Source organism: Tamandua tetradactyla, chromosome 23 (genome assembly GCF_023851605.1).
Source record: "Tamandua tetradactyla isolate mTamTet1 chromosome 23, mTamTet1.pri, whole genome shotgun sequence".
Classification (NCBI taxonomy): Eukaryota; Metazoa; Chordata; class Mammalia; order Pilosa; family Myrmecophagidae; genus Tamandua; species Tamandua tetradactyla.
The window spans coordinates 50,947,120-50,962,126 of record NC_135349.1 but is presented as its reverse complement, the minus strand read 5'-3'; the positions used below and the strand labels follow the sequence as shown (position 1 = coordinate 50,962,126).

The following is a 15,007-nucleotide window of genomic DNA, read 5'->3' as shown; positions in this document are numbered from 1 at the left end:
GATTTCAGAAAGGGATGGGATAATTGGTAGCCACCATCTGCCTCCATGAGCCTCACATTCATAGGCATAGATAAAGCAGCTAACAGAAATCACGTGTTAACCTTTTTTTTTTTTTTTTTTTTGGCATCGACAGGCACAGGGAATCAAACCCAGGTCTCCAGCATGACAGGCAAGAACTCTGCCTGCTGAGCCACTGTGGTCCGCCCAAGTGTTAACCATTTTGAAAGTACCATGAAGGGACTTAATTCCCCTCCCACTCCTTGTCCTTATTTGGGGTAATTAGAAAAGGCCTCTATGAGCAGGTGATGTAGTTGCGATGGAACCAGACTTGGGAAGAGCATCTCAATTGGAAAGAAGCAGTAGGTGCAGAAGCACAGCAGAAAACAAAAAATTGTAGTTTTAGAGGAGCTAAAAGGAAACATGGTGGCTAGAGTGGAATGAGTTGGAAGGAGCAAGTTGGCAAAGGGTCAGGTCAGGTAAGACCTTCCATGCTGAAGTAAAGACTTGGCTTCAGTCTTAGAGCAAGGGGAAGCTACTGGAAGGTTCCAAGAGCAGCCTGATTAGATTCACATTTTCACATCACTCTGGCTGTCAGAAGAAGAACGGTTTGTTGATTGAAACAGGAAGAGTGGAAGGAGTTCTTGGAGCTGACCAGTCAAAAGATGTTGTTAAATCAGGGGATGTCAGGGCTGTATCCTGGCTCCCAACTCATACCAGATAAGTTTGTTGTTCTAGCACCTGTTTACCTCATTGCATTCCTCCATCTTTGCTTATTTGTTTGTTTTTACTGTGCTGTAAGGGCAGAGACTATGCCTGCCTTTTTCTTTCTTTATGCTCAATTCCCATTTCTCATACTAGATGTTCAATATTTGTTGAATAGATAAATATGAATATGGTGCCTATTGCAGCATTTAATCTTACAAGCACATATTATTAGAACACCAGGTAAGCTATTTCATGAATGGGTATGTCATTCCTTCTGAACTTGCAGTGTTTGTGATAGAGAGGTGGGCTTCTAAATATCTTTATGTCTAAGAAAACAAGCAACACTGTGGATGTTGGGTAGGGCAAAGGCAATACATGCTCGGCTATGTGTTTTCTGCTAGAAGATGTCTCCTTAGCTCTAATCCATGGCATATCAACCAGGAGCCCTAGTTAATTTTCATGCAGAAGAAGCCTTTGAAACCCAGGCTTCTTTCATGCTCTGGGAAGACTTGAGAGGGGTCAACCCTGTTTAGATTGGTTCTCTGCACCAGTCAGGGAAGCCTGCTGGCTGTTCTCAGCATGGAGTATGTTGCAGAGGGGAGATGAGCAGGAAACAGGCCAGAGAACCAGGACACTTCCCAGCTTGAATCAGGCCTGCCTTATGTGGGTTCATTATTTTGTTGGAAATTAATCGCCAGAATGATGGACATAGTATATTTGAGCATGAATCACAGTGCATTTCATGGCCAGGTGAAAATGGTTTTTGGATTATCCACTCTTTTGATTCCATGACTCTGAATCCTTCCATAGTGCAGATAATTGAATGATATCTGGTTTTGTGTTTTCACACCCAATCTGCTTCCCTTAGGGCATTTGGTATTGGGGGGGTATGAAGTGATTTCATCCTGTTTGCTCTCATTCACAAGGGAGCTGGTGGTGTTTACAATGGCCAGTGGCTCTCCCTAACAATTATTGAGAGCATCCCATGTTCTGCTTATTATGCTCAGCCCTTTGTCTGGGTCATTACATTTAATCCTCACAACAATCCTGTGGTCCTAATAATTAGCATTTATTTAACATTCATTAGGAGCTGAGTGCTGTTCTAAGTGCTGGCCTGTGTACTAGCTCATTTAGTCTTCAGAAAACCCAAGAAGCATATAGGCACAGGAATTAAGACCTGCAGTGGTAGCCTTGGTACCAAGTGTCTGTCCTTCCAATGATGGAGGTGCCATTATCATAGACACTCAGAAGAGTTAAGCCAGTTGCCCAAGGTCACGCAGCCAATATGTGATGAGCCCAAGAAGTGAACTCAGATCTTCCTGTCTCCAGAGCCCTTATTTTCTTTTAATTAAAGCTATTTGAAAATCAAAAGCCAGAAATTTATTATGGGTGGGTTTAGGACCCTTCAAACTAGAAGAGAGAAAGCGTCGTCCACATTTTTATTAAAGTGCTTTTGGCCATGTTTGTCATAGTGGGATAAATTAGGGATTCTATTCCAAGTCCTGGGATTGCGTAAGGAAGTGTATGTGAAGAATTTCCAAAAGCCCCACTTGGCCAGAAGAGCAAAATATCATAGGATGCTCTGGGTTCATTTTGTTTTCCATGCCAAGGTATTGTTTTCCGTTCTTTCTTTCTTTTTTATATTTTGTAAACTTCTGTTCCTGATTGTGTAGCTCCAGGAGCCAGAAGGACAACAGTGGCAATAAGTGCACAATTAGTATGGGGCAGCAGAAGAGGTAGTCTGGAAGCTTTAAATTCTGCACAGGGAATTAGCAAACAATTGCAGATAACAGCCACCTTCCATAGTTGTTGCTTTCAGGAGGGTGTGAATGGACAGTGTAGGCATAAACCATCTATATGGTTAATGATAGAAGGGATTTTTTTTCAATCACCTAGCTTTATTGCATGCTTTCTACGCCACAAACAATATGTTGGATAACGTTTGTAGTTCTATAATTCACTCCTTATAAAAGCCCTGTGAGGTAGGTGTTACTATTCTCGCCTTTTGTAGGTTGGCTCACTGAATCTTAGATCGGTGAAGGGACTTGAGGTTGAACATGCTTTCTCCACACACCCCCTCCTGCACACACACACTCTGTCCGTTCCCCAACTCTGTCTTCCCCCATCCATCCATCCAAACAAATATCCGTCTATCTAACTCTGTCATTTCTGTTGCCTGAGCTCTGTTGCCACCAGATCCCCATTCCAGGCTTTATGTCTCTTCGCGAGAAGAAATTCAAGGATAAGACAAGCAGGTAGAAGTAAGTGAGAAAAGTTTATTGAAGAGAAAGAAAGTACGCGTTTTATTTCTCTTCAATAAGGATGAGGCTTGGGCATGCTCCAGGGAGAGATGTATACACGTTGTTTGACATAAGGGTTTGTATTAGATCAAACAAAGGGAAGTGGAGCTTGAGCTATTGGTATGTGGTGATTGGCTTGTAAACATCTAAATTAAGGATTGTAAATGAGCTGTTGCAATAGGTTCTCTAGATATTTAAATTAGGGGTTGTAAATTAGTCTATCAACCTCTGACCTAATCGGTGGGCTGTTTTTTCCTCTCCCTGCACCTTAGCCCCAGAGGTGCCCCAAGGTCTGTGAGATATTTTCCTATGTCTGACTTGCCTCATTTCTATCTCTATAACCTCTGTATCTGTTGTTCTATCATCTATTTTTCTCTTTCTATTTATCAACTATATCTATATAATCATTTATCATCTATCTATTTCTCTCTCACTTTCTCTTAAACACACACACACACATACACACACACCTCTAGTAAATGGCAGGACTTGGGCTTGAACTGAGATCTCATTTAACTCCAAATCAGATTCTTCTATGGGGATGACAACATCAGCCATTTCAACGAAACGGTTACTGCAAGCAATCTGCTTTGCTTTCCTCCTAACTGATCCGTCCCACATAATCACTAGCTTATTCACTATAACACTCCCCATGGTCCTCACATCTGTCCCTGATGCAGCACCTACTGTGAAACAAGTTATGGGCTGCATGCTTACGCATGCTAACTTGTGGGAACCCTGTCACAGCTTCTGGAGGTGTGTGCGCCATTGTGATCATGCCCGTGACACAGATGAGAAACCTGAGGCTCCTTATCCAAGATCATGTATATAGAGGTCACCTTGGGACCAAACCCAGCTTCTGACCCCTGCTAACTTGCACTCTTAACCACACACTGTCTTGCCTCACAGCCAAACATTGTGTGTTTGTGTGTATGTACAAGTATATGAATATGTGATTTAGAATTCGAGACTGTTGTTTTTTCTCTCTTGAGGTCATCTGACCATTTCACTGAATTTGAAGCTGCAGTGCGCTTACCTCCTTGCTCACATTGATTGGTATTCCTCTTAGAAGCAGCCCTGTCACAATAGCAATTGGAATAAAACTGAAAGAGTAGTGCAGAGAATATAAATGGGTTATTTTTCTCCTCAATTCTGAGTAGGACAAAACTCTCAGAAAGAACAAGGGAACAAAGGTTCCGTGACAAACATACACCAGGGAACTTTAGTGCTGATACAATCTGTGTGACATAATAGAAAGAGAAACTTAGAATAAAAGGAATTCTGACGAGAAGTTTAGGTTGCCTTGCTTGATGGAGGATCATGGTCTTGTGCACTCATGAACATCATCAATAGCATCTACTGACTATCAACTCTGTTAACAATCTACTGAATGTTGCTAACTTCCATAGCTTCTGATTCCATGAATACTGCCATATGTGAATGGAACAGATATTTTCAAAGAGAACTTTCATTTATGTAGTATATATCTACATAAGTAATTGTTTTATCAAAATTATGAGGATAGTAACTAAAAGTGCATTTACAGCCTCGTGACTAAGAACAAGAACTTTCTGCATAATTTAAACATGAGGCAGAATTAAGTCTTGTACATCGAGAGGCAGAGGAGGGAAGTGGTGAAGAAGGTGGGCTTGGCACTCATCTTGCCTGGTTTTGAAGCTTCATCTCCAGGTTGTGGGGTTGTAGACAAGGTGATTAAACGCTTACCTTCCATTTCCTTTTCCATAGAAAGAGGACTCTTGAATGTCTGTGTAACTTCATAAACCATTGACCCATAAAATCCAGTCTATATTATGAATGAACTCTAGTCGAGAAGTAGAGCAATGAAAAAAAATATTATCTTTTAAAATTAAAATAATTAAAAATATTTTTTTCTGAAAGAAATGTATTAAAAGTTGTTTAATTCATCACCTTCAGCAGCAGTTCCCATGTCCTCTTTTCTTTCTTGTTCTCTCAGACTTATGCTGTGCCACAACATTTCCACAACTATGCCCACACGTACTCTCCATTCTAAGTCCACCCAGGTCCTTCCCCTTTCTTTCCAAGAACACACACACTCATGCACACATACACACACACACATACACACACACATACACACACATATGTAAATGATATTGACTTGTGTAAGTATGTTGTCCTCTCCTCCTCCTCCCAATTCTCCAGGACTTTCCTGTCATTCTCCTAGTTTAACTTCACATATGTTGGGAAGATGTAACCTGTCTGTCAGATTGTCAGGTCGGGGAGGGAGATAAGCTGAACAGGAGATCTGTTTTTTGGTCAGAGGTGGGTAGACCCTGAAAACACTTTTATGTTAACCATCTTTGTTCTAGTCACAGCCTGTATATGACTTTTACATGTCAAAGGCATACTATGAAGATCAGGTATCAGGTGCTGCATTCCCATCTGAGAGACTATTTTGTACTTGAGATGCCGCGGTATTCAGGTGCTAATTCAAGACCACTTTCTCCAAGGGCCTGATACAACAGGCTGGGCCTGGAAGGATTGCTAATGTTTTCTTAGGTCAAGAGATTAACAACAGTCAGCATGCCAGGAAGTCTGCGGGAAATTCAAGGTGAAGATGGTGTTCTAGTGGGATTGGTGGGCTGGATGTGAGAGTTAATGATTTCGGACATAACATCAATAGGGCAGCTCATCATACAAATGGATTCAGGTGGGTCCAATAGGCATAAAATGTTCCACATCCCTTAAAGTAAGCAATCACTTGAGGCATAGGAGTCCACAGAGGTGATACTACAGCCAGTTGGGCAGAAGGGTACCATATGACAAAGTCCGGTGAAGAAGAGAGCCAGATGAAAGGGTAGGAAACATGACTGAAAGGAAGGAGGCAGATGTGCTTAAGGCAGGCTGAAGCTACCAGCCATTCAGGAGAGAGAGCTTATGTAGGGAACAGCAGGACCCCAAAATGCATAAGTTGGTATCACCAGACATGTGACTTTGAAATCCAGTCTCAGACTTTGAACTTTATACCAAATGCAGTTGTGAATTTTGGCAAGTATATAAGCATAATTGAGGTGATTTAAGGCAGGGTTTTGCAACCATAGCCCTCTTGATGTTTTCAGTCAGGCAGTTCTTTGTTGCATTGTAGGGGTTAGCAGCACCCCTGGCCTCGACTCAATAGATGCCAGCCGTACTCCCTACAACAATATTCACAACCGAGACTGTCTTTAGATTTTGTCACATGTACTTGCAAGACAAAATGACATTCATTTGAGGAACTCTGATTTCGGGAGATCAAACCAGCAGCAGAGCATGGGATGAAGAGAAGTCATATGAGACCAGAAACAGGGAGACCCCTTAGAAGGCTCCAATAAAAGTCTGAGAGAAGTGATACGGGCAGATGCACCCCAAAATATCACCCAGTACCGCTGTTGCCAGCATAAATACCATATGTCAATGTGATGACTCATAGATTGAGAGAAGCAAATGGGGTATTTAGAAGGAAGCATGTTTCCCTTTTTGTTGTATTTTGTTTTTTAATCTATTAAAATAGCCATTTGATCAAAGGGTCAGTGAAATTTACTTTCAGTGAGATGTTAGCCAAGTTTCTCCTTTTAACATATCACCCTCCCCTCAAGAAAAGAGAAATCAATAACAGTGACTACATGTGATGCCGAGTTTCTGTATAAAATCCACACTGTCTTTATCCTGGCATCTTTTGTAACATTTATTTATTTTTAAAACTCCTTAGAATTGTATATTTTTGTCTAGGTTCGCTCAGGCCTCCACAGCCAGCTGGCCATTAATGAAATTTAGAAAGAAAAATGCTGAAGCAACTGTGCTGTTGTTTATATTGCATAATCAACCAAAATAGCCTCCTAAGTGATTATACTTGAAGTTATGATGATAGCAAGGATATTCTGTCATTTACCTTGACTCCATTCAGGAATATATCCTGTACTTGAGTTTTTTTTGTTGGTCTAAAGCAAGAATTTCTCTTAAGAAGAGTAGTTATGTGGTTGACTTAGTGTTTGTATGTATTTTTTCCAGGCTTTTCCCTGCTCCACTGGTAAATTTTGCATCCTCTTTCCAAATTAATGTTCCACAATCACAGATCTTCTCATGTCACCCCTCCACCAAAAACTTTCAGTGCCTCCTCTTACTTACCAGCTTAAGTCCAAGCCACTTGGTATGGTCCAACCCCCCTGTTTTCCAGTCTTATCTCCCTTCACACTATTTTGTGTGTTCTACATTTTAACCAAGATAGGCAAATTTAAAACTCGTTTTTAAAGAAGAAGGAATGAATGAATCAACCAGATTCCAAGCCCATTTATATTAGATGGATAATGTGTAATAATAAGTCATAGACTTTGTTATACTCATTTCCTAAATCAAATTTGTTATTTGCTCCTGACAGGGCATCCAGTATTTAATTTCGCTATATCAGACAGGAAATCTAGAGGCATACATTCCAAGTGTGTGCATTTATGAATTTTTCATTAATTACTCTGACTGGAATTGGATACAAGCCTAGTTTAGAAGATCACCCATAGTTTGTTTATTCAGATTGCTATCCAGGTCACCTGCTATCCAATTAAATCTGTCATTATCCCTTTGCTTTTGCTTATTTCATTTTCAAAATGGTTTGCTTGTGGTCTTTTCAGGATCCCTGCTTCCCCTCTGTCCTTCCAGCAGAGTTCAATAACTGGTCTGGTGAAGAGTTCAGCCCACATCACTTCCCAAGCAAGTAAAACATCCTTTGCTTGATAAAGGGTTTGTTGGCATTCTTTTACATAGGTATATTCATATGTCTCTGTTTACACGTCTCTTAAATAAACTCGCTCAAAAACTGGGTAAAAATGCCTCTCTTCTTCTTCTGTTCTGCTAAGTCACTTTGCCTTCCTGATTCACCATCTCATGTTCCCTTTCATAGTATATGGGAGAGGTGCAGTACAGACACAAGAATAAGTGAATTAGTGATTTGAAAATACCTGGTAAAAAGAAGGCCATGTCTCCTTCCAGGTTTCTGAGCATGGTCCTTGAAGTGATTCTTTTATCTTTGTGAGAAATGACATTGGAGGTTTCCAATTCTGGTAAACAGCTACCGCCATAAATGTGCAGGCTCCCCATCCTAGCTACCCATTGGCTCTACGGAAAGCTGTTGAGCTGGGAGAAAATTCTCCCATTGAAAATAAAGCTGCACTTGATATGCAGCCCATACTCTATGACAATTGATATATTGACTCGGGATTAAACATACTTTTCTTTGTCATTGCCGGACAGAGCCGGCTTTGCTTTATGGATGTTCCATATTACTTCCCACGGGCCTCTCTCCCGTGACCCGGCCCCTCTTACTGATTCCAGATGACACATAGTTGACCCAAAATTGTCACCAGTAGATTTCTAGGTTTTTAGATCCATGGACAAGTGGGGACCCTGACTGCTACTCCCTCTCTGCAGAGCTGTCTGGGTTTGACAGACTCTCTCGGGATATGCAGCCCCTCAGCCCCCCAGAGTTGTCATAGACAGAGCATGTGTCCTTTTAGCCTTGACATCAGAGGAAATTTTGGAGTCGTTTTTAAAATTAAGGCAGTTAGGTTTACAGAAAAATCAGGAAGAAAGTTTGGAGTTCCCAAATACCAACCCCCCCCCCCAAATTAATATTTTGAATTGATCTGGTACCTTTGTTATGGGGTGTTATAATGGGAGAATATTATTGTAATTGTCTATTATCTGTAGTCCATAGGTTACATTAGGGTTCACTGTACAGTGTAAGGTTTATGTTGTTGTTTTAGATTTTTATTTTACTAGCATATATGTCACCTGAAATTTCCCCTTTTAACCCCATTCAGGTGTATAATTCAGGGGTGCTAATTGCATTCACAGTGCTCTCCTACCATCACCACCACCCACTACCCCAACTCCCCATTCCCTACCCCAACCCGAGCCTCTGGTAACCTTGGTTCTGGTTTCTGATGGAGCCTCATTCCTGGGTTCAGATCTTGTACTTGCACTTTCCTGCCCCTGTGACATGCACATCAGTTGATCTCTGTGTGTCTGCATATTAACGGTGTTAAAAGCGTGAGCCTGGGAGGTGTATGAGGGTTAACCCAGAGGATACATGCAAAATACTGACCAAAATATGAGACAAAGGGTAAATTGCTAATGTGCTCATAGTTATCACGCAAGCACGAGGTCATCAGAAACCTTCAGAAAGGCTGCCGGGCTATCAGTGAGCTCTACTCCCGTTCAAACTGGGCATGGCCTGAATCTTGGGATGGAATAGAGTGGGGTGGGGGCTCGAGTGCGGTGGAATAGTATGGAATGATGAGAGAGAAAGCCAGATACGTACATAGGTTTTAATTAACAGTCATAGAGAAACTACATCAAATATCTTTAGCAAGGAAGCATGCGTCTTTTGAGAAAATGAAAATGATATTGCCTAAGAGGGATGACATTGATTCTCTCAGGACAGGGACAAAATATATATCTGCAAATATATTAGAATTATTGAAAACATTTCTTGCTTGGAATGCTATTTCTACCTTGTTGTGTAACCTGAGATATGCCAATCCCCTGCCCCAGTGGGAAAAATTATCTGTAACATGCAGCAGAGCATTTTAAAAAATAACAAATTAGAGTCAGTTTCTACATCAGCTTGTGAACAGACGACGGGAGGGAGTGTGGTTTTTCACACTCAGTGGATGAGAGAAAAATTGGCAGTTGTCACTTCCCTTCCAAAAGGCAGACAAACCCTGGCATATCCCCCCATAGCTTGTGTTTACCAAAATTAATGGATCTGGGTCCTGATGTTATTCCTATCTTTCAGTTTTTCCATCTCGAAGAAAGTTGTTTTTGCTCTGAGTTCCTAGTGCCAAAATAGTAGGTCAAAGCAAAAACAGCTTTCAAACAACTGGCTGTTATAGCCTCTCCCAGATGCCAAATGATGAGTATGATTGTTTCAGTGGTTCATACATGCGGTGGGAGAGGCATTTTGACTGCAGAGCAAACAGAAACGGACAGCTGAGTCCTTTGCTGGAAAGCAGGCTTCGCATTCTCTTCAAGTCCATCAAGCTCCACCAGTTCCATCTATTTAACTGCCTACATTTACACTTTTCTATGCCCACTGGGTGTATTAGGGTGAGGTTCGGCTGCAAGTGACAGAAAACTGGAAAAAAAGGCCTGTTTATGAAAATTAGAACTTTACTTTTACATCTTTTCTCTTATGTAAAATGGAATCCAGACATAAGTACAGGAGAGGTGTGTAATTCCTCCATCATCTTTCTATAAAGGACCCCATCCTCAACTCTAGGCCTCCGCTTTCTGTTCCATGACAGTGGCTTGACCTTCAGCCATCATGTCCACATTGCAACCACAAGAAAGAGAATTGGGGGAAATTCGAGCACATTTCCTCCCTTTGAGGCAACTTCCTGGAAGTTGGACATAACCATTTTACTTACATTTCATTATTAGCCAGAATTCAGTCCTACCCCTGTCTGCCAAGGAAGCTGGTAAAAGCAGTATTTGTCATGGGTAGCCATATGCCCTGCTAAAGCGTTGGGTTTCTTCCTAAGAAATAAGGGGCATTTGGGAGGAACAGGAATACTCTCTGTCTCATCTGTCTTAGGGGAAACGGTGTTAGCCTTGGTAACATCTCACGAGCAGTAAGCATTGGTTGAAAATACTAATTTATGTTTATTTTACTGTCAACTGGTTTGGGAAATACTTTTCAACAATTGTTTGCAAATTTTTCTCTTCATCCTTTGAGGAGTGTCGCCATAGGTTCTTGGAAGAAGCAGAGCAAAGGAGTGAGGGCTGTGATTCCTTGATTACTTTAGATGTGGGTAGGAAACAATAGGCAGCTTAATTACCTCTTTGTGAGCAGAGGTTCTGTCCTGGTCCTCTTAGGACTTCAGATTCACTCAAGAAAGCCCTCACTGTTGTCAACTCTAGGGTTAGAGAGGGAACAAGACAGACCAGCAACCAACTCGTGTAAATTTCATGTCCAGTTATGTGCCGAGAGGGGAATAAATGGGATGAAGTGACAAAGAGGCACTGAGTGGCACAGGGCATCCGTTTAAGATACAGGCAAGGCAGGTGAATTAATTTCCTGGGCTAATGTAACAAAATTGCAGTGGTTCTGAACACATAAAAAACTGAAATTCATTGTCTCACATTCTGGAGGCCCGAAGTCTGAGATCCAGGTGTAGTGGGGGCCAAGTTGTCTCTGAGGCCTGTAGGGAAAGGTCCTTCTTTGCGTCTTCTCACTTCTGGTGTTTGCCTGCAATCCTTGGTGTTCCTTGGCTTGCAGCTCTGCCACTTCAGACTCCGCCTCTGTCAGCACATGGCCTGTCCCAGTGTCCTTTAGCCTGTGTGTCCAGTTCTCTCCCTTTTTATAAGGATACCTGTTTAGCCTAATCTTAACTAATCACTTTTTCAAAGACCCTACTTCCAAATAAGGCCAATTCGTGGGACCAGGGATTGACTTGAACTTACTTTTTGGGGGGACATATGTGACCCCCTAAAAGCAGGTGAGTCCTCTTGGAGAGAGAATGGTTGACTGGTGGCCAAAGAATGAGATGAAGCTTCCAGACAAGACTCAGGGCAAGAGAGTCCCTGTCAGAAAGAGTGGCCTGTGCCCCAAAGCCTGGGAAGAGCTTGAAGTATTCAAGAGAACAAGGGATGTGTGTAACTGCAGTACAGGGTTGAAGGGGAGAGGAATGCTTCACCTGAAGAAGTTGCCCTGTTGCTCTCTCCAATGTTGTGATGACAGACTTTCCATCTCTATAAGAATTTTTTTTGAAGTCCACTTGTATACAAATTCTTTGCCACCCAAGTCTTTCTTGGAATAATTCTAGCACTGAGTGTTCATGGTAAAGTTATTGCACCAGTATGAAGTGGAATGGTAGGGAAAGGCTGTTTATGTTTTTATTTGAAGGTATAAACCCAGAGGCTTTGGTGAAGATATTCAGTTGGTTGCAGGGGGAGAGTGGGAAATAAGAAGCATATGAGGAGATGTGTTTTTGAAATTCCTGGATTTGGACTGATAAGTAGAGCCTCTGGTTATGAAACCATATCTCTCTTGTTTTCTTTTTCCAAGTCTGTCTTTCACTGTGACTGATGTGATATATTTTGTGCCTAATGCAACGAGAACTAGCCCCTCTTTTCTCTTCCTTTCTTCCCTCTTTCCCGCCTTCTCTCTTCACCTCTGTCATCTCCATTTCTCTCTTTCTCTCACCTCTATCTCCATCTCTCTCCCCATCTGCAACCCCCACCCCTCTCTGCTTCTTTGGTGTTTGGAGCTTTTGCTGGAGCCTGCTTGCTTCCTAGTTGAAGGTTAATCACTCCACTTTTTTTTTCACAATTTGAGGAGGTTTTACATGTTTATAAATTTGTCATTATCTCCTCAAACTCCCCTGCCATGGTCTGGTAAATATCTTGATATCTTCACATTGAATGCACTACTCCATCTGTGAACTCGAGATGCTTTCATCCCAAAATGCCATTCTGAAGGAGAAGTGGAAACTGAAAGGATTGGCAACAGTGGCTGCCACCCAGCAGCATCCACTATTACAGGATTAATAGGAATTACATCTGCTTGAGTCCTGAAGTGAGCCAGGGTTTTACTCAAAAGCGGAGCTTAAAAAAAAAAAAAAGGATTTGCATTAGGACAATAATTTTATGGCATTTTGACTAGTGGTGTATTTGTGTTTGAAACTAATAACTGGACTTTCATATAGTCTTTAAACTTAGTTAACATTTCCCTGTAGCCTTTCACACACTGCTTTGTAGTTTTCCTCTTATAATTTTCCATTTTGTCTGGCTTTTCAGTGTTCTCTTGGATAATCCATAGGGATCGCTCTCTGAATGTCATTTCTGCATCTTCCTGTTGTGAGGGAAGAAAAACTGAGGCCCAAAGAAGCAGGAAACCCTTTCATAACCACACCATAGATTGTGCATGGAAACAGCTTGACTTTCTCCTAGCAAGGTTGCACTAGGTAGGTAATATATTTCAGAGGCATTAAAGTGAGTCCTCTTCAAATGATCTTGGATTATACTACCTCTTTGTTGAAAACTTGCCAAATACTCTTTTTTTTTTTTTTTACAGTTCTGAAAATCCGTTTATTTTGGTATTAAAAAAAAACTCCAGTTCATAAAGAGGGTTTTCATATTATTGTACACAAAGTTAGAGAATAGGAACACCAAGGATATCATATATGTTTTAGAAAAAGAGTTATTATTTGGATTTATACAAACATCAGTGGAAGAGTAACTACTTATCTCACACTCCTGATTTTCCATAATTTCAATAAATCATCACTGGGAATGCTAGTGGTTGGGGTATCACATACTTATGCCAGAATCTGGTAAAGGTGGTGAAACCAGCCATCTGAGTCAAGCTAAACTATATAATTATGACATTTTATTACCCTTATTCCCTCGTTGCTAGGGTAGGAGGGTTCTACTTTATATCTCTCATGGGCCAGTGGCAGGGCAAAACTTCCATAACACTACTACTGCTACTTGTGTTGAGTGTTGCAAAAGAAGCCATCAAATTTTAGGGTGTTTGATATTTCTTGGAAAGCAGCAAGCTAAGAGGCACACCAGTGATCTAGATTTTCTAAGGTGGAAAACATGTACAATAGGAGTTTAACTGATTTGCTATTAACTTCAAAATAACCATGCTCATGCTGGTCAGCAAGTTCAGTCAGATGATCAGGTTACCATATGCAGATCTTTAACTGGCACAACTTGAACTGTGTTCTCATTGTAAGGGCATGGCCTCAACTCCATCAGCTGCGGTTGTCTTCTCTGATTTTAATGCCTATCAGTCCTTCCAAGCCATAGTAGCCACTGCTTAGAAAACTCTTGCCACAGATTCTGGTTCACTGACCTCCAGTTGCTTGACAAATTCCTTGCTCTCCTCCTCAGCCCAACCTCGAAACCACTGATCCCAAAGACATAGCTGGTGCTCTAAGATACCAGGTGGTTGGTTTGCCCCAGACACACTAAGCTGCTCCAGACCATCCAGCAGTAGGCTGTAATGTTCCTGGTACTGCCTGAGCTACCAAGTCCTGTAGGAAATGTTCACCCTGGGGACCTGACCATCTGGCACACCAGTGCAGAGTACACTTAATCTCCTGGGAAGTGATGTAAAACATTGGGAGAGGGGTAAGTGTTAGTGATACTCTCTGGTACTGAGGGGAAGGGAGAAGGCAAGGATTGTAGCAGTGAAGAAGATGATCCCAGTGGCATCCTCCTGTCTCCTCTCAGAGGACACCCAGAGACCATCACAAGAGTCCTTAGACTCCAACTACCACCACTGCTTCCATATTTCCTGAAACCCTCCCAAGTATTCTTAATATGCAATACCACCCATCCTAGATCTGAGTGGTCAGATCCCATCGAAATGTGTGCATCCCCATTTTTAACTGCTCACCTTGCACAGATCTTTCCAACCACATGGGCCTTTTCCCAGAACCTTAGGCACACCATAATCTTCCTACTCAGGACCTTTGCACAGTGACTGTTCCCACTGCTTGCAATGCTCTTCCCTGTCCATGTCTTTAGTGATTTGGATCTGTGGGTAAATGTCACCTCCCTGGGGAAGTGTTCCCTTAGCTGTAAGTGCCAGGCAGGTCCTTGGTTTTCTACCACAGCCTGCATTGTATTGCTTTTTTTTCTTCTTATCATAGCTCCAAAACTTTTCACTCTTTGGTTAGTTTACTTGTTCAGTTTCTGTCTGTTTCAGGGACTGTGTTTTTTTTGTTGTTGTTGTGTTGTGTACCCAACTTCTAGCATAATACCTAACACACAGTAAGTGTTCAATAAGCATTTGATAAATGGTTGAATAAAAGCTTTCTGAGCCCTGTCTTTGGAGAACAGCTTGACCTGACATGAATCTATATGAATCAGTGCACATTGTCCAATTTGCCTAACTTCCCATTCCACATTCATCTGATATAAAGCGGGTGGTGAATTGATGATCCAAAGTTATTTTACATCAAATATTTTTCTATGAG

The 15,007-nt window shown here is 41.6% G+C and overlaps 1 protein-coding gene and 1 pseudogene across 2 annotated transcripts in view; one reads left to right on the top strand and one right to left on the bottom strand.

Annotated features, from left to right (window-relative positions):
• Positions 1–15,007, top strand: part of RBFOX1 (RNA binding fox-1 homolog 1) — a 2,222,576-nt gene that overhangs the window by 924,353 nt on the left and 1,283,216 nt on the right. The window lies entirely within an intron of this gene.
• LOC143666810 (uncharacterized protein C14orf119-like) lies at positions 13,813–14,240 on the bottom strand (annotated as a pseudogene).